Here is a 20,488-nt window from a genome sequence, read left to right as displayed (position 1 = left end):
CTCTTTTGAAAAGCAGATTTAACAACAACAACAACAAAACAATGCTTCTAACATACGGGATTCTGTGTGTTTGTTGTTTTTAGCAGAATAGCAGCAGGCTACTTACCTGTATGTGGAATATGGTTTTATATTAAGGCACGCTGGTCTTTCTTTCAAGGAATTATGGCCAAAGAAGGAAGTATAAACAGCAGAGAACCAGCGATGGTTCAGATATCAATATAAATATTTCTGAAAAAAAGTTTGTTCCTGTGAATTCTAATCACAGAACATGATTAAACCAGAGTTGATAGAGATATGACATGTAATTTTCAGTTTGGTGTCTAGAATCCTTTCAAGCAGAAGTTTGTTCTTCCAGTGTAAACTCCTATAGATCAGCAGACCTGATGGAGTTTTGTATTTTATTGACTCTATGAGCTTATATTTCTGTTCATAACCATGTGATACAGGAAATGTTTTGTATTTCGTGTTACAAAAACTTGATTTCTGCTTGGCTATGCTTACATAGGTGGGCTTAGTACTTCAATTTCAAAGTGTGCAAATGCCATTCACTTTGAACCATCAGGATCAAAGACTTGAAAGAAAACACCTCCTTTTGACTTTTATGTAAAATGTTTAACTTCATACTTCTTTGGTGATTTCAAGATAGAATTGGATGCAGTTGTATCAGCTTCATCATCTCTGTCCAGCGCCCTCATTTCTCCCATCAAAATGTCAATTTTTTTATTTTGATATAGCCTACATTAATATAAATCCACATACACATCTCTGCCTTGACTGAAAATTCTGTTGTGTTTCATAGCAACCAATAAGTTAGTCAGTTGTGCCTAGGATGTTGATTATAAGTTTTTTTTTTAAGTTTATAAGCTCTAAGAGTAAATGTATTATCAAGTTATCACTCTGCAGATACTCCTCTTAGTAAGCTAAGCAATATGAGGTTAAAGAATTTATTAGATTGAGATGAAAAGATTTCAAAATGGGCATAACTGACACTTCTGGATTCTGAAAATTTCCTGATCTTTCCCTAATGAAGATTTGACTTACAAAGTTCACTTGTAAGCAGACGTGTTCTAAAATCATATAAATGCCAAGTGGTATCCACTGCAGGGAGATGGAAATGGGAAGAAGATCTGTATGCTAAGTGATTAGGGGAAAGTGTCTGCATGGGCCAAAAAACCATATGAGTTACACTGAGCTCAGTAGGTTATCTGTGGTGTGTTAGATTTTCCACAGAAGTATGTACAAGTTGATGTGTGTGTAACAAAAATTGGGCATCCCAAAGAAACTAGTATGAGAGAAAAGTGCTGTGTGAACAGAGGCGTGTGGCAAAAATTATGATCATAGTGTGGCAGTCGTAGAAAAGAAAAGCTCTGGATGGCCTTGTTTTTTTAAGTTGATGATGTAAGCCCAAGTGAGAAGATTCTTTAAAAAAAAACTCCTCCTTTAAATAGACCATCACTATTGTACATAGGGGAAGACTAATAATGGAGAGAGAGAGACTCTTTTTCTAAAAGATGTGTGGCCTTTGGACGAGTGCCATCAGGGTGGTGGTTGGTGTATTGTGTCGAGTACTATAATTAGTTCCAAATTATAATGAAGACATCTCTGTAACTTACAATTTTAGACAGTTTTTTTCTCCCTTATGGAAGTAAAACTTTTTTTCGTCAAAAAAACACAAAATACAAAAACCACCCAAAAACCTTTAAAAGTGACCATTTTTTGTGAGAGACAACAATTAAACATGGCATTTTATTGATAAGGATTTTATGATAGATTTGAATTTATAATATCCTGTTCATTCCACAGATTTGTATTGTGGGCACTGTTCTAGGCTTCTGGGATGTAAAAGGGAACAAAATAGATAAAATTCTCTGTTCTTATGGAGCTTACACTCTAGCTGGGGGAGACAATCATTTGAGCCAGGGTTATTTTGGATGATGGCGAGTGACACGGGGAAATTGAAATCCTGGGAGCCAGGGAGCGTGGGGTAGAGCTGTAAATTAGGGTGGCCTGGAAAGGGTTCATTGAGAAAATACTTTTGGTTAAAGACCTTTTGGAGATGGAGCAAAGAGTGCTTGAGGTGGAAGGAGCATGGAGGTTAAGCATTTCACTGTGAACAGGTGCTTGGGGCCCAAAGAACCTTTATGAGGAGGCGATCAAGACTGTTGGGAGTGAATGGCAGCCAGCACGAGACAGGGTCTGCAGGTCTACAAAGCGCCAGACTTACCCAAGGCCTTTGCAGTGTTGCATGAAATTTGCTTTTCACTTTAATGGCATGGAAGGTCACTGGAAAGTGTTGGGATGAAAGTGCCATGACTGAGGTCCTCAGATAGGACATAGGGACACCAGAGGGACAGGGGAGGGGTGCCAAAATAATTCGTGAGAGGGTGGTGGCTTGGCTCAAGTGATAACAGTAGAAGTGAAGCCTCAAATTCTAACTGTATTTTGAACAGAATTTCTTATAAAGTGGCCAGTGAGAAGAATGTATCTGTTTCATGAACACAAAATGGACGGCAGTCAGTGTAAATGGTAGTTAAGGTTGTATCAGCCCCCCGCTATGGTCTTCAGTTGGTATCTTCAACTGGCTTCACTTGCATGAAAAATTCTGATTTACTCAGATGTAACGGTTTGTAAAGAGCTCACTTTGCAATGCTTGGATACTCTGCTAGACAGATTGCATGTGAAAAGGGAGTTAAGTAGAAAATTTTTATTTCAAAGTTGTATCACCCAAAATACCCAACTATGGTTCACATGAGTATAAAAGGCTAGAAAAATAGAATGCTCCAAGTACTAACCCTCACTGCAGAACAATAAAGAGATGTGTTAAGCCATTCTTTGTGCACAATTTTGCTATTAGGCCTTGATGGGAATATGTGATAATCAGATATGCCTGGACCTTGTGTGTTGTGCTGTGCAGGCTGGTTCAATTTTACATAAACAGATGGTCTGTGTTGCTCTAAATTGGGGCGTGTGTGTGTGTTTTAAGACTAATGCAGAACTACCATTTTTATAAACCAGCATACAAAGTCTAGCAGTACAGGGGTGCAGAGAATTAAAGGACATACAGTAATAACTTGTTGGTCTCTGATATTTGAAAATGTGGCAGGTTATTTTTTAATTATATTTTTCTAAGTACTTAAGTGATCTATTTTTACAGAAGATTTGAATCCAATTTTTTTTTTTTTAAACCTTTTAAGCGCCTAAGTGGATTCCTGGGGACATTTTGTAAACCCCTAATGTGATGGACGTGTTAAAAGCACTTGAGGACAAATTAATGTAGGAGAATATATCCATATCACAAGTGCCCGAAACATTTTGTAAACCACTAATGTGTTGGACATGTTGAAAGCACATGAGGACAGATTAACGTAGGGAAATATATATATCACAAGTGCCCAAAGGATCATTGTCCTATCCTTTGCCATAGAGTGGATTTTATTATTAAGAGGGGTCCTGATGGATCCAGTTTATGAAGGGTGGGATCTGAAATGAGGCCTTAAAACTTCATGTTCAGCCCAGTTGTAGGTCCCATCCTGTACCGAGGCTCAGAAAACTACACTGTTTTAGTAACACATTAAGTGATATCCAGAGCCAAGGGAACTCTGCAAATAGTGGGCTTGTACACTCTTTGTTCTTGTTGTTGTTGTCTTGTTTTTTAATGGTGCAAGAGAAATGTGTGTTTATTGTAGATGATAAATAAGAAAAAAAATCATTCATAATATCATCCCTAAAGATGATCATTGTTAGCAAATTTGTATATGTCTTTCTTATGCTTTTAAACTTACGTAGTGATACATTTGTATGCAGAAACACACAGGCATGTTATACCTTGAGTTTTAAAAAATAGACTCATTGTATTTGGCATTTTGTAATCTCTTTTCTTAATGTATTGTGACTATGTTACCATGTCAATAAACATTCTCTAACCTTAGGTTTACTGGTTAACTTAGCATTTTATTATATAAACGTGTAATAATTCATTGAGAAGCAATTCATTGTGAGAGTATTTTTTTTACAGAATATTGGGAAAGATAAGGAGGGCAGCCTTTTCATGCTGGCTGTGTAGAGTGTTGTAGGCCCAAAGAATGACTGACAAGCAAGTGGGAAGGCACAGCTTTATAATTTATTTGCTTTAAAGGGATCCCTGAGAATTTTGTGCCATGAAACTTTTGTATGTGAAGACATTTTAAATGCCTCTGAGGTTCTATTTTAAATGATCATAGATGTATTTTTTCTGTATTTTATTGATTTTTTTTTCTCTCTCAATTTGATTTTTATTTATGAGAGTTTCCCTACGTTGGCTATATGTAGTACTCCCAAGAGGGGTCTAGGACAACAAGTAAAGGGGTTCAGTAGTTGGATTTGGCCTAGGGTCCCAAAGAAGGCCCTGAATGCCTCTAAAGGGAGTGCTGTCAATGAGAGAACTTTGTCGTAGAAATTATGATGCCCCCAAATTTCTCCCAGATGGGAAGATAGAAGAAAGACTCAATAGTTGTTGCCACTTAATAAGGTTAATTGTTAATTAAATGTAAAAATTGTTTCCAGGAGTATCTAGGCTTTCTCATTTCTCAAGTTTGTAGAAGAGGGGGGTGAAATTCACAAAAGTCAGCTGGGCTGATTACAAGTGTCTCTGCCAGAATGTTTGGCTTAAGATGGAATAGAAAGTAATGCTTAAAAATACTTGTGGACCCTTGTTGATCCAGTGTTCCCTAACCCTCCTCATAAAAGGCCTCCATTTTAAGAGGAAATTGAGAGCTGTTTTAATGGAAGTGGTAGCTCCATTCAAGAGATTGGAGGGGGAGACAAATCATGAGAGACTGTTGACTCTGAGAAACAAACTGAGGGTTTGGGAGGGGAGAGAGGTGGGAGGTTGGGTGAGCCTCATGGTGGGTATTATGGAGGGCACATATTGCATGGAGCACTGGGTATGGTGCATAAACAGTGAATTTTGGAACACTGAAAAGAAATAAAATAAAAATATAAAATAAAATAAAATGAGAAGGATTTCTAATACCTCAATTTGATGCCTTTGATGAGAAGCTTTTCCTTACCTTTTTCTTATTTGTATGTTTTCTTCTCTTTATACTTTGTGTCTTCAAATGGGTTCAGTGCTCTCATCTCTGAATTTTGAGCTTCAAATTCATCTGTGCAACTGTGCCTCTTCTGTAAAACTTTTGTTCCATGAAGAGATAATTCTCAAATTCCTTTTTTGTAGTTGTACTTCCTGCTCAGACACTGAAAAAGTACAATTAGGGTACCAAACCCTTATTCTGAGGTCTAAAACTGTCCTTCGAATCCACTCTTGCTAAGAAACATGGTTGAGAAGAGAAGTCGTTTGGATGGTGCCTTAGAATTCATCCCAGAATTACCTTGCAATCCCATTTGCCTGGCAAGGCAGTTTCAGTGTGACTGCCAGCGATACGCTGGCACTTATAAGGAGTAACATATTTTGTTTTTCTTTTTATTTTCTTACCGTATTCCTTTTCTAACGCTATCCAACTGAGTTTGCTACAGCAGAATCTCCAGAGCCAAGGGAGTATTAAGGAGCGGTGTGCTGGGCTTCACTTGCTCAGGCACCAGTGGTGGGAGAAGGTAATTCACCAGTGAGGATGAGAGAAATTGTGCCATGATTAAATGTCCCACAGAGCATGAGAATATTCTGAGTGGCTCCTGGAGGAGATCGAGACTGGCAGGTGGTTGGTTAACACAAGCACCGGTATGAGTAACATCTAGTCTTTATGGGAATGTGGCAGGTCTCCTGGTCTTAAAGGATCCGGAGTATGGGTCAATTATCTTGGTAGGGGAGTTAGGCCCTTTGAAAAGTACATCACATTATATGCATGTTTGCTGGTGTTATCAGCTCATGATATACAATTAAATGACTTACAGGATCCCAGGACAGATGGGTCTGACTAGATTTCTTTCCTTTGAATCATCAAGGTCGATTCTTAATGCAATCCTATATGCTATTTCTTGGCCAGGAAAGGCCCTTCCTACATGAAGCTCTCCCCATTCCCCACTATGGATAGTTTAGCAGAGTTTGCAAGCCTGTGCGTTGTAATCGTCTATACACCCAGGTTCTGATCCCAGTTTTGTCCCATCTCTGTGACCTTAGGCAAGGTAGACTGACTCTGAGCTTCAACTTCGTTGTCTATCAAGTGGGTGATAGACTATACCTACAGGAGTATTCAGAGTTCAGATAAGACCCTGGCAGCCAGAACATTCAGTGTCAAAGGAAAGTCATGTTTGCTTCCTTTTTCTCATCAGTGTTCATATTTCTTTGTTTGATTAACCTCAAACAAAAACCCTATTCTGTAAAATTCACTGAGGGCTTTTTGGAGATAAGGAGTGTAACATAAAGGAAAGCATTGTTGGGTGTGCCTGGATGGGGGCTGAGCAGCCAGAGATATGCCTGGCTTTGCGGTCCTGTTTAGGGGCATACTGTGGACAACACTGTTGCCAAGGCTTGGAAACAAATGACAGTCTTTATAAAATGAGCTGATTATTAGAGACCTTGGAGGAAAAAGGACTAAGACTGGCAGTCTAGGAAACCAGAGGGTAAAAAACAAAACAAAACAAAACAAAAAATCCCAGGCCTCTAAACTGAAAGAGGTTGGATGCAGTGCCATTTGTCTAAGTTAGTAGATGAGGTGCCTGCCTTTTCCTAGCCCTGTAGCGTCTAAGAGAGAAAGACTAAGGTTCTCCCTTAAACATGGGAATATCTCTAGCTTCTGTGGGTCAGGGAGATGGACTAAAATTCTAAGAGTATAAACATGGGGAAAATGAGTGCTACCTTGTACACATATGGCCCCCATCCTTAGCTCTAAAATATGATTTTGATATTCTTGGTCCTGGAGTTAGAATTTGGACTAGTGGTTAGAGGTAAGAAACTTTTTTTGTTAGTGTTTTTCATGGAACCTTGATTTGCTTAAAAGAGTTCAAAATAGCTATTGAGGGCATAAATTTTAGGAGTTTGACTGATACCCTGACAAGCTGAGGGATCTGCTTAGGGCATTTACTTCTACTGGGAGCTCCTAACAGCTGGCTGCAATCCACCAGTAAACTTATTACCTGGTTTTGAGATATACCCAATCAGCAAAGATGAAGCCTGCCACCTGGCAGTTTCTTGAGTAGGAAGATTATGGGAAAACAATTTACCTTGTCTTCAAATGAGGTTCCCAGGGAGTGCCTGGGTGGCTCAGTCTGTTAAGCATCCACCTTCAGCTCAGATCATGACCCCAGGGTCCTGGGATTGAGCCTCACATCAAGCTCTCTGCTCAGTGGGGAGCTGCTCCTTCCTCTCCCTCTGCATGTTGCTTCCTCTGCTTGTGCTCTCTCTCTCTCAAATAAGTAAATTTTTTTTTATTTTTTATAATGAGATCTTCAGTATTGGTCCGATAATGAGTTAAGTCTGAGCAGTGAAAGTCACAACTCTGGATACTCAATGTTGACTTCGCTATAGAGGAAAAGAGGTATTAAGCGATACAACCAATCTCTCTCTCTCTCTCTCTCTCTCTCTCCCCTTCTCTTTCCTTCTCTCTCCCCCTACCTTCCTTCCATCTCTAATTTTTCCTCCCTCTTTTTCTTTCTTCTACCACCTGTGTGCCTGGTAGAAATTTTTTTTTAACTTTTTAATGCATGAATGGACTCACAGAAATGTAAGTGAGTTATTCAGAGGCAATAAGTGGCAAGAAACAATAAATTAGAGACAGGTCTGCACATTCCTTCTGGCCTAGACTTGGGTTTTAAATGAGACAGTGTATAAAGAGTAGGAGGCAAAAATCTAAGACCCAGCTGGATAGCCAGATTAGGGACCTCAGAATAAGCCTGGATTCTCAGGTGATGACTCTATCAAGCCATGATCAAAGAATAGCAAACTTCCCTATAGAGAGAAACAGTGGAAATGTATGCTATCTTGGTCTTTAAAGAGCATTTTAAAAAACAAACAAAACAAAACAAGCAAAACCCCCAACAAACTTTACACATCACCAAGAATTTATAACCAAAATCTCACCATCACTCAGGTTTGGGGTCAGAAACTATATTCTAGGGTGATATAAAGCTTATCCAGAATTTCATTTAAAGGCATTCTGGCTTCTGGGTCACCAGGTACCTGGCAGAAGCAAATACCAGTTCTCTCTAGAGGAACTGGCTTTAAACCCAAGTGTCAAAGAATTTCTATAGATAAGGTTACAAGGAGCAGAAGTTGAGATTCCAGAATCTCTAAGGATAAAAATGAAACAAACCATCATGAGTGAGAGCTGGCAAAAACAATGAATTACACATCAGACCTACCAGGGCTGAAGGTTGGCAATTAATAGATACAAATTATAAATTGTCTCTAAAGAAACTGAAGAGAGTGTTGGAGATATGAAGGAACAAGATACTGTGAAAATCGACTGGAAATCCTAGAAGGCAGGACTGGGAGTTGTGTGGTAGAAGAACATGGGCTTATTTGAAGGAGTCGGACAAGAGGGTCCTGGTGGCCACAAGCCTGGGATCACAGGGAGGGAAGAGAGAAGATAATTCAAAGTATCTAGGGCGGTGCTGGCAGTAACCTCCTGAGCAGAGAAGCTGGTTATCTTTTGTAGCAACCCTTTGGTTGGATATCAGTCACATTATTCACAGTCGACTTGTATAAGGAAGAGAAAAGGTCAAATCACAAAGAAAAAAATATATCCAATGAAAACAGGAGATGAAAATAACAATCTTCCTTACCAACAAAATTAAGTCCCATACTTAAAATTCTAGCTAGCTTCTCTCCTTATCAAACACATCCCTTTCCCGAGTCCTTGAAAGTTGGTTTTGAATCCTACAAGGTCAATCAATATGACGAGGAAGAGCAAGTAATGCTATGAGACAGTAAGGGGCTGTCTTTGATGTAGTCAATGAGCAGAGACTGTTGACAGAGTTGACTGCTGAGTCATCAGATTGGGTCATCCTAGTGAAGACAGTCTGGACAGCACAATCCATCAATTGATCTTCTTGGGAAAGGCTTTCTGGTATTTCAAGGAGGATCTCTCCGAATTGTCAGGGAAACAGCAGGCTGTGTTCCACCACCAAACCCACGAGTCTGGAGCAACTATTCCTTTGTGTTTGGGATGGGAGAGGGTGGTGGGGATATGGACATTGGGGAGGGTATGTGCTATGGTGAGTGCTGTGAAGTGTGTAAACCTGGCGATTCACAGACCTGTACTCCTGGGGATAAAAATACATTATATGTTTATTTTAAAAATTAATTAATTAAAAAATGGCAGAACTTTTTAATTAAAAAAAAAAAAAAGATATGGGAAACCCATACCATGGATTTCTTATTCCCCGAATGGGTTGTTCCAAAGAAAAGCTCCCAAGAGCCTCTTTTCTTTGGTCTAAGACTGCCTTGGGCTCTTCCTGAAAAGCTGCTCTTGATTCATTCAGGAAGTTGTCACATGCTGAGAACTAAGCATTTCACTCGGGGTGATGCCTCCCTCTGTGTCAGACACTCCAGGTTCTTTGCTGTTTCAGGGACTTTGCACTTAGCATCCTTCTGACTGGAACATTCTTTCTCAAACCTCTAATAGAGGACTCCTTGTTTCAGCTTGAATATGTTGTTCTTTTTTTTTTTTTTTAAAGATTTTATTTATTTGAGAGAGAGAGACCACAAGTAGGCAGAGAGGCAGGCAGAGAGAGAGGAGGAAGCAGGCTCCCCGCTGAGCAGAGAGCCTGACGCGGGGCTCGATCCCAGGACCCTGAGATCATGACCTGAGCCAAAGGCAGAGGCTTTAACCTACTGAGCCACCTAGGTGCCCCTTGAATATGTTGTTCTTAATCACATGCGTGTATTTCTGTTACAGGACCTGCCAGCCTACAAAATTACAGAATCTCTCTGTGTTGTTACTGTCTGCTCCTCCACTGGATTTAAAGCTCCCAGGAGAGGAATGCTGTCTTGTTCGCAATCCCCAGGATCTAGAGTGTCTAGTCTAGAGGAAGTAAATATTTCTGAAATGAATAAATGAATTCTCTTTCATCCTCTAATAATAATGAGGAGGAGGAAGGAAGAGAGGGTAGAGAAAGAAAGAAAAAGATAGACAACCCATATGTTTTGAGTCTATTGAGTCCCATCTTTTGGAGCAAAATGGTTCATGTTTTCTGTCTGTTCTCCTACCTAGGTCAAACTATAAGTAAAACAGCTAAAGTTAACTGTCCTTGGCTTCTTCATGGCTTATTTTGAAGTATCCAGACATTTCCCTATAGTTAAAGCTATATTTAAGGCCCTGGCAGAGGCCTAAAATGATCCTACTGAGTATAAGAAGAGATAAAAATGATACAAAACATGCCACTCACTTGCTTTTCAGTTCAAAGAGCCCCACCAAGTACCCCACTCCTAATTCTGCCATTTTCAATCCTTCCTCTAGAGTGACCTGTTTGGACATGAGTCCCCCTCCCCACCACCGTGGGTGTACGTGAGAGGCTGGGAAAAGCTGGGCCATTTGAAGGTGTACAGAATTCCACAGGCTGGACTGGGGACTTTGGAAAATACTTAACTACTCGCTTCCTGAAAGGCACAAAAGAGTTTGTATGTGTATCTAAGAGAGAAATCAATGTAAGAAAAGGGTCACAGTTCAGCTTTTGAACCTTACTTAAATGGTGTCTGCAGAGAACCAACCTCAGCCTGTGGAACCCTGGTCTCCCAAAGAGGGGGTTGATAATCTCCTTAGCAAGTACCCCAGATGATTTGTATGAGCAGATGAGTCAGGGAACCCCTGATGTAAAAGGGATCACATCAAGAGTTGATTTAATACAGCATGGGCTTAAAATGGGTTTTCTTTTCTGTGAGTGGAGATAAGTACTTTTGTAAGAAAGCATCAGGTGAATATTGCCCAAGGAACCTGACTGAGCTACATTTTACTTAGCCTGGACATTTAGGATTTCAGAAGAGACTTGTGAAGCTGGATAGCTAATCCCTTCTTTGAATTCCTGACCAATAGACAATGGAAGCTGAACCATTATGTCACCTGTGAGCTATTAATCGAAGGGCAGCTGTGTATTTTTTGTTTTGCTGTTGTTGTTGTTTCTTCTCAAAGCTCACCTCCCTCAAATGCACTTCTTGCACACATCTATTCCCCCATTTGTAAAAGAGATAATTCATCATCCTCGGAAGGACTGCGCTCTCGAGCAGTGCCCAAATTAAAATATCCAGTCTCACCGATGGTTCAAAATCCTCTTTCTCAACAGCTCTGTTGCTGATTTCAGTGTCTACTCTGCCGGTCTGGCTGCAGCTGACAGATTTGTCACATCAAGTCCCAGAGCTTAGCTTTAGCCATTTCAATCCCTCGCACTGAACTTCCGTTTCAGGGTCTTTTGGTGACTCTTCCGGAAAACTGTTTCCCGGAGGAAGCAATGTTTCACCTCACAGCTCTTGGGATTCTTAAATCTACCTTTGTATCAGAACCGCGTATCAGGAAAGCGTGTACGCTAGGACCCTTACAGGCCAAGTTTTCCAGGAGATTCTCGTGCCTCCAGACCTGTACCAGCCTTGGAGTAAGACAGCACTGGGGGATCAAACAACTTGTTCAACATCATTAGACTCAGAGACAGGTGCCATGATTTTCCCTCTCCTCAGTCTTCTGAGGAACATTTTCCAAGTATTATTATTTATCTTCACCCTCCACATCGCCCGCCTACACCCCCTGCCATGGCCCAGTGAACACCTTTGCAAGCAGGTATTTGTGTTTCTTTCTCCTTTTCCTCCTGAGGTGCCTCAAGAACACCTCATATAACATTGGCATGTTATATAAATTTCATCTCAACAGGAAAAACGAAGACAACGTTGGCCTTTTTATTATTCATTCTGCACACTTGAGGTTAGATGGAATCCCTTAAGTGGCCTGCATTGTGGTGGCTAATTTCATACTTTTGATCCCTGCCAAAAAATATAAATGAATAAACATTCTTTGGGAGAGGTGTTTTTCTTTGTATTCGTGAAACATGTAGAAATAAAATTCTGTAAACTTCATCTTATCACAGGTATTTTTTTTTTTATCTGCATTGGCCTGATTTTATGCTCCTTATCTCTTCTGTTTGCTCTTTTTTCCCTCATCTGTTCATTTTCCTTCTTCATTTGTGAAACCAATAAAACCAGATCTCTCTCTTTTTAAATTTTGTTTTGTTGTTGTTGTTGCTGTTCTTAAGGATTCTGAAAGGATTGCCATCCATTTCCCTAAAGCCCCTGTTTTCTGATTTCAGGCTCTTGAGATGAAAACAAATAGCAAGATATTTGCAAAAAATCAAATGGTTAAGGACATTTTCAAAATAACACAAATAGAACAATTTGGAATTCAGGTTTCTGGCTTCTTCATTGCTACTCTTTGATTATTTCTTTTGCCTCATGATCTATATTTTAATGGAAATAGATATAATATTGGATTTTTAATATTCTTTTTCCTCTCTTTGAAGCCCTAAACGATGTATTACTTATGTTTTCCCAAATACTCCTTTAGATCTTTCAGGGTTTGTCACATGGTAGACTCTGGACAATTCTTTTTTTTTTTTTAATATTTTATTTATTTATTTGACAGACAGAGATCACAAATAGGCAGAGAGGCAGGCAGAGAGAGGGGAAGCAGGCTCCCCACCGAGAAGAGAGCCCGATGTGGGGCTCGATCCCAGGACCCTGGGATCATGACCTGAGCCGAAGGCAGACGCTTTAACCCACTGACCACCCAGGTGCCCCTGGACAATTCTTTTTGCAAGAATCTATAGATCCTAGCAGAACCCTGCCAAAACCTCAACTAGAAAACAGATAGCAGACAGTTGCCTTGTGGGAAAGCCACTGGAAGCAGTCATAGAGGAGCCAAAAGGACCTTTGTTGGCAGGAGTATAGGTGTTCAAGGAGCAATTAAATATGATTTTTCCTCCAACGCTGCAGACCCTTCTGGCTTCTGTTGCTAGTTGGGGGTTATAGACCTTTTAGGAGACAACAGTAGAGGTGGGAACCATAAAATCCAGCTCTGGTTTGTCAACTGGCCCGTAGTTTCCCAGGTGTTCAGTGAGGTGACTGTGCTCTCACACCTTTTATTCTTTTCTGAAAATAAACCTCTAGTTGCCTACAGCCTGGATAAGGGGAGAGGGTCTGGAGGTCTAACTGTTGTTTAAATGGAATTTCAAGTAGTCATCTTGTTTGCAACCTCCTTTGCCCACCTCCCCCCTTGCCTCCAGAAGAAGCTGATGCCTCAAGGGTCTGGATCTTGGAGGGTTTTGCAGTGTGAACTGCGTTGTTCTGTGGTTTCTCTATTGCTGGTCTCGGAGTCAGCTTTCTCAGCTGAATGAGTTAGTACATCTCCCTCTGACATTGTTTCAAAATATAGCCATGCTATTTTCCCCTGTTGTCTTTATCTGCAAGGATAGATGCCTTTAAAAGAAAATTGCTGCATGGTCCTTTTAATGGGGTTTCAGAAAAGATTGGTGACAAATCGGTGGGCTAAATCTGCCATCTTCAGTCACACCCTTTATTTTAAGTAAGATTACAGATTCCTTCTGTATCTATGTCCAGGGTTCATGTCGTTTCGTACCATAATTTGCCCAAGGAATAACACTGAGCTAATCAAAGCATTTTCAAAATGAGCTGAGAGTTTTGGATTAAAGTGGAAGGGAAACATAGTCTGTTGGAATAAAAGTTAAAATGGGAGATCTATTTGATCAAGGTACTCTGTTGTGTTTCTGTGTCCATAGTATTTCTAACCAAAGCATAATAGTGGTTTGAATTTAGACCTTGAAGAAGGTAATGGTTGTGAATACTTATCTTATTGTTTATGTAGGGTAATTCTAGAAGCAGAATGTTTATCAAATGATAGCAAAAAAAATTCTTCAGAAACTTTGATTGTTTTTAAGTCTACTTGATGCTGTCTTCCTCTTAGTTACTGACTGATAACAGTGGTACAATTGACATCCTATGATCCATACCACTGTGTTAAGGGAGAATAGAGATTGATGTTATCATCTCAATCATTTTTTTTTTTAAGAATTTGGTAATTTTCAGAGTCTCTCCCAAAATAATGAGAGCCACAAACTTTATTCATTGAAATGTCTTTGTAAATGGAGTATTCTTGTAAATTCCTTTGTTTTTTAAAGGTTACTTTAAGTCTGTTAAATTTATCTTGTGAATTATTAGCTGTTTTCCCACTGTGGTATTATTTCGTATCTGACTCTGGCACTTCCATTTTTATATCCTTAGAACTTTTATCAGACATATGACTGAATGATTTGATTTATAAACAGCCACGTTGAAATTTCTGTCAATTCCTATTGTTATAAAATTTATATATTCCTATTGTTATAAAAATTTATACCCAGTTGCCAAAGACAGTGATAAGAAGAGACATAGGATATTTAACATTCCAGACAGCTATTAGGGAAGCCCTTGTGATTTATTCCTAATACATCGTGATTATTAGCATGACACCTGATGAAATTTTCCTTGCAATATAAGCATACCCACCGAATAACTCTCACTAAACCAAAGTCTGTTTGCTAGGAAATCACTTGCAGCTTAGCTTAACATATGTCTATAGGTTTAAAGAGTACGGGAAAAAGTAAGTTGGTTTATTAGTTTTGAGACTGCATTTCCTGGAGACCTAGATTCTTCAGGTTCCCCAGTAGTGAGTGAGGAGAATATAGAAACAAGTGTGACTCTCATGCCTCCTACCCTCGTATCTGCATCTTCCTTAGCAGTCCTGATGCTAATTGAATTAAATATTTAGTTTTCATATAAAATTTCACTTGAAAAAAATTCCTCTTGGCAAGACAGATTTTGAAAATTAATGATGTACTATATACCCCTAAGACTTTTGTCTGAAGTAACCAGATAATTGACAGGAAAGTTAATTGTAAGGCATCAATTATTTAGCATCAATTATCTGACCAATCTGTGATTATATCATAGATTTTAAGATTATGATAATACAGAAAGGCTCATCTCTTTGCACTTAGGCAGACCTGCTCTGAAATATCCAGATAAGTACAAAGGATGGGCTTTTTACCACTTTCTAAGCTATCAATTTCATTTATACATTTTACCCAAACAAGTGAGAATAGGTTTGGCAACATCTCTGTCTCTGCTCTGAGCTTTCTTGCAGCCCCTGGTCCAACATGCTGCTCCTGGGAGCCTCTCTCATCACTCCCCACAGACTCTCTGCCGTGCCCTTCAGGCCAAGAACAGCACTCTGATTACTAGGTGTGATGTCAGATCTCTTGGCACTCATCATTTTCATTATTTTCTTTAGAAATTGTCATGATTTGCAGTTTTTAGAATAACATAAACATAATATTTGCAGCAGAAATAAGTTAGAATGTTCTAAAATATCTCCATAAAACATTTTATTTTCTTTATAGTGTATAATTTTCTTCCCTGATAGCTACAGATGAATTGGAGACCTTTTCCTACAACTGTAATGATATATTGAATTATACCAATGCAGTTTAGCAGAACTAATGCTTACTCACTTGCTGGGTAAATCAATCTGTTCATTTTCTGTAACACAAAAAAGAAATGATAATGAATAAACTTGGGGATAATGTTTTAAATTTATATAAAGTTATCATAGTAATAGAAAATACTTGCTGTAGGGCTACTTTCTGGCAGGGTGAGGGAAATTTTATTTCTTTAGAAATTTTTAAAAACAAATTTAGAATTGAGCATCTTAAACTGGAAAGAATATCAACAATTTATTGAGTATCTGTTATCTTTTAGGAGTTACTTGATACAAGAGTTCAGAGCGATGGGCAGTAGAACGAACCGGTGACTTACTTTGGAGCTCTTTAGTATTTTGAGACTATGAAGTCCCTTCCAGCAAACAATAATAAATAGATGGCAAGATGGGTTTGGAGAAGGACAACTGGGTCAAGGTCCTGAAATATTTATGCTAAAGGAGGCACTTGAGCTGTTTGGAAGCCATGTACGAACAAGAGACGTCAGAGAAAGGGCACTTTAAGTGTGAGGGATGATAATCAAGTAAAATTCGACGCACAAATGTGTGTGGTACCTTCTGAGCACTATGAGTAAGTCTGCTTGACTAGATAAAAGGACTTGAAATAGAGGGAAAAAAAAGAGTTGGCAAAGGAAGGTCGACCTTAGATTGCAGACAACTAGAATTCCAAACTGAGAAGCACGTGCTTTATTGCAGTAGACAGCTGTTCACTGCAAGTTTTTCTGTTTGGGGTGGGAGTGGTACTGGGTCATGTATCCAGTGTTGAGCAACAGCCAGCCTGCCAATAGCACAGAGTAGCTTCTGAGAGTGTACACTGGCGTTCGGAGGCCTGGAGACATGCAAGTGGACTCCTAGGGAAGTCCAGCCAGAAAATGAGAGAGTTAGGGACAATACTGGGGAGTGAAAAGGAGAAAACGCATTCAAGGAGAAGGGCTGAAAGTAACTGGATGACTACTTTTGTTTTGCTCTTTGTTTTGTTTTTGTTTTTTAAGTGGAGAATAGGGGAGAAAATAAAACCATTGCTTTTATATTCTCTTGAGACATATTATTGTCCATTTAACTAGCAGTTCTCTAAGTTGGGGGTGATCAAATTCATTGACAGTATTATTCCCTTCTCACACACAAAAACAACAAAAGACAAAAAACGTTTAGCAGTGTTTAAAAGTCTGCCAGATACTTGATTTGACTGTATGGTATTTCTGTGTAAATAAGTGTTTTTTTTTTTTTTTCTCTTTTTTTTATATTCACACAGCAGACCATTAGTGTGTTTGATTTAGCATTTATGGCTGCCAAAAACTCATGATATCAAGTGTGTTGCAGCCCCTTCGAGTCCTGGCTTTGCATCTCACACCTCATGGTCCACGTACAGGCTTGGTCTCTTGGCCAAGGGCTAATCTGGAGAGCAGGCCTGGCAAAGGACCCAGTATCTGCCTCTCAGGTGGTCATTCTTGGTGCAACATATGGGGTGTGAGTTTCAAAATGTTAGATTAAAAATAAAAAACATTATGTCTTTGGGAAAAATTGGCTTTTAAAAAAATAAATACCTGGCTTTGTCTTGGGTTCATTGAATCTGAATGGGTTATTTAACTTGCTCAGATATATTTTAATTGTACATCTAAAATTGCATATGAGAAGAGGATTGTGAGTGTGGGATTTCACAAAGATCTCAGACATACCCCTTAAGAAACTCAAGGATCTCCCCCAAGATGATATGCTACTTGGAGTCCTCCTTTTGGTAGTCTCTGCCCTGTGACAGCTGTGGTTTGAACTGTCATGCAGTTAATTTAAGCAAGGTGATATTTCTATTAGTCAACAGTGTTCAGATATTTATTTGGCATCCACTATGAGCAAATCTCTCTTCTGGATACTATGAGGGACACAAAGTTGAATAGAAGACCCACTATGTATAACTTCAAGGATATTATATTTTGTAAAGTCCAGGAATACACTACTCTCTTCTTATCTCTGATTTCAAATAGCTACATTTTGAATAAATATTTTTAAAGATTTTATTTATTTTATTTATTTGACAGAGAGAGAGAGATCACAAGTAGGCAGAGAGGCAGACAGAGAGAGAGAGGGGGAAGCAGGCTCCCCCCACCCCCACCCCCCATGAAGAGAGCCTGATGCGGGCTCGATCCCAGGACCCAGGGATCATGACCTGGGCCAAAGGCAGAGGCTTAACCAAGTGAGCCACCCAGGTGCCCCTCAAATAGCTACATTTTGAACATTGTGGTAATTTATGACATGAAAAATAAAGTGTTATGATGATTAAGATGAATCTGATTCAAATGAAATTTGATACATTATTATCTAAGAAGGAGAGTATTATCTACCATAGGAAAACTGATAGATGGGCCCGATTTCCAGTCAGCCTGAGGCCCATTTCATCTGGCTTTGGTGATAGACATGGAGCTCATGAAGCAGCTTCATGTATGTGCAGACATATTTGGTAGGGTCAGCCCCTCAGTGAGGTTTGAGATCTCACTGGGAAATTCTCTTCTTCCCTTGATTTATTATCAAGTGATGCAGTCCAACCAGTGCTGAAAAAATCACGGTGGTAGCATAACCCTTACCTGGGGTATCTATTGTCTCTCTCATAATAATAACAGACAAGATTATAGACCACATCATTAACGGGATGACTTGTAATAAGTTCATAGGTGGAAAATCTGTTGTTACTACAACCCTATGTGGATTTATTGACGACAAGGGGAACCTCATTTTGTTTTGACGAGGCAATGCGATGGGCATTGGGAGACCAGCAAATCCTTTAAAACATTTTCAGTGTCCTTCTGGGCATTTTGGTATGTTAGAAAATGTGAATGGCTAGAAAATTGATTCCAGAGAAGAATGTAGGGTAGTGATCTTCACCAAGTAAAGAGGTGGTGGAGGCTCAGAGCAGTGACACTCAAGAACCCACAGATGTTTTGATTTGGAGAACAGTGGGAAGGGGATCGCAGTCTTCAGATATTTGAAGAACTATTAGATGAAAAAGAGAAATTTATTCTATTTGAGTCCAAAAGTGTGGGTAAGATAGCAAAGAAGTACTTAGTTTCAACGTAACACAAAACCTTGTGAGTAGCCAGAGCTTGCCAACAAATTCTCTGGTCTGACGCACGTGGGCTGCCTCCAAATCTAGTACATTCTCTCACTGGATGGTGCACTGCGCAGAAACATGTGGGCCTTGAGCAGGGACACCGTGACGAGAGAGATTCAGATGGGAGGCTGACCTTTAAGGTTTCTTCCGGATCTGAAGTTACCACTTCCATGATTTTGTAGAGATGCATCTGTGGGAATGAGGTTGGCTCCACCGTCATCAAGGCAACGTATTTGTCCCTTGATTGCCACTTGTCTGGTTTTTCTTCTACAGGAGACTACTTTGAAAAATGAGAGGAAACTTTGGGCTCTGAAGTAATCAGAATGGAAATGATATTCAGCTCCACATTCCTTATTCATCAGTTCTTGACAGAACAATTCTGCAGCGTATCTAGCATCTGGCTGAGTTAAGGGCTTAGGTAGAAGGAACCTGGCTTAGATTTAGCCGAGAGGAGAACAATTCTTCCTTGCCATGAGAGATCGTATGATTGCCAGCCACATCTTCCTTCCCAGGGAAGATTCTCTGACGTAGTCTGTGCTGACACAACTTTAAGTTCTCCGAGATGTGCCTCTGTTCCTGGGGATAGTAGAGATTACAAGGTGCTGGTGCATCTGGAGGAACGGGGATGTCTAGTCAGATATGGATTTCATTATTATGAACCCTTCATGCCTGGACACCCATTTTGGATTTCTGGCATGTACTTTGAGTTTGGCCACTACCATAGACGTTTTAGAGGCCAAAGGGCATTTGACTATTAATTAGTGGTAAAAGTTTCAAGGCAAATTTTCTCCAGAGTCTATACTGGCAATTCTGTTTTCTGAGGTTGCCACCAGAAAAAGGATTCGATCCTCTCAAGACCTTCCTCACATGGGTCATTTCCCTTAGGAAGATCAACTCTAGTATGGTTGTTCTTCAAGCATCAAATTAAGGAATAGTTTATTATTATTTTTTTAAATATGACCCATGTTCTTATTGAAGGTAGAACTAAACAGGTCTTTGCAACATCCCTGACCTGTTATGAATCTCACAGTGGTAAATATCCCTTAAAGCAAATTTTAACTCCTGTTTTCTGACAGAACAGTTTAGACTTTTGCCTCTGCATTCAACCTTCATGTGGTTTGACTTGTTAACTACAAAAATAATATATGTCTTTTTAAAAGATTTTATTTATTTATTTGACAGAGATCACAAGTAGGCAGAGAGGCAGGCAGAGAGAGGGGGAAGCAGGCGCCCCACTGAGCCAAGAGCCCGATGCGGGGCTCGATCCCAGGACCCTGGGATCATGACCTGAACTGAAAGCAGAGGCTTTCACCCACTGAGCCACCCAGGTGCCCCAATAATATATGGTTTTTAAAATTTTAGGTGATTTGGGTCACGTCTTTTTTAAGTATGAGATTGAGTTAGTGATTTTAATGTCTTGCACCATGCAATCCTTTGCATTTGCATATGGCTTTAATAGTACGTGGAAGACCTTGTAGATTTCCATCTCTCCAGTAAGTTATGAAGAATATATTTCTTAATTAGGTTGTGCCAGCATTCCTCAAAGTGTCATCTGAGAACCAGTACTAGTTCATAACTTATTACTAGTTCACAAGATAAGTACAGAAATTACCAGCATTTAGAAACTTTTTGTAGCATTTTTACTTTGTCATAACAAATTAGTAGAATTTTATGAAAGGTAATCAGTCTGCAGTGGATTGGAATTAGAGAGAAAAAAGTGCTTCTCACCCCAGATAGTTGGGGCAAGGGGAGGTACTGGTTATACCTTTCAGATAGTATTGAAAGAGGAAAAATGGGCAAGCAACTTCAAAAAGACCAACAGGTGTTCCCAAAGCAATATAGGTAAGCAAGGTCAGCTTAATGCTTTCCAAGGTTCCTAATCCAAATATGACTTGAGGATCTCTTATATATTGCCAGGCCTCAGAAT

General features: G+C 39.6%; 1 protein-coding gene across 7 annotated transcripts in view; it reads left to right on the top strand.

The window, feature by feature from the left end:
- Positions 1 to 20,488, top strand: part of CTNNA2 (catenin alpha 2) — a 1,132,931-nt gene that overhangs the window by 401,979 nt on the left and 710,464 nt on the right. The window lies entirely within an intron of this gene.

The sequence above is a fragment of the Mustela nigripes genome, chromosome 7 (assembly GCF_022355385.1).
Source record: "Mustela nigripes isolate SB6536 chromosome 7, MUSNIG.SB6536, whole genome shotgun sequence".
NCBI lineage: Eukaryota > Metazoa > Chordata > Mammalia > Carnivora > Mustelidae > Mustela > Mustela nigripes.
Note: the sequence above shows the minus strand (reverse complement) of the source record. Positions and strands in the feature narration are given on the sequence as shown.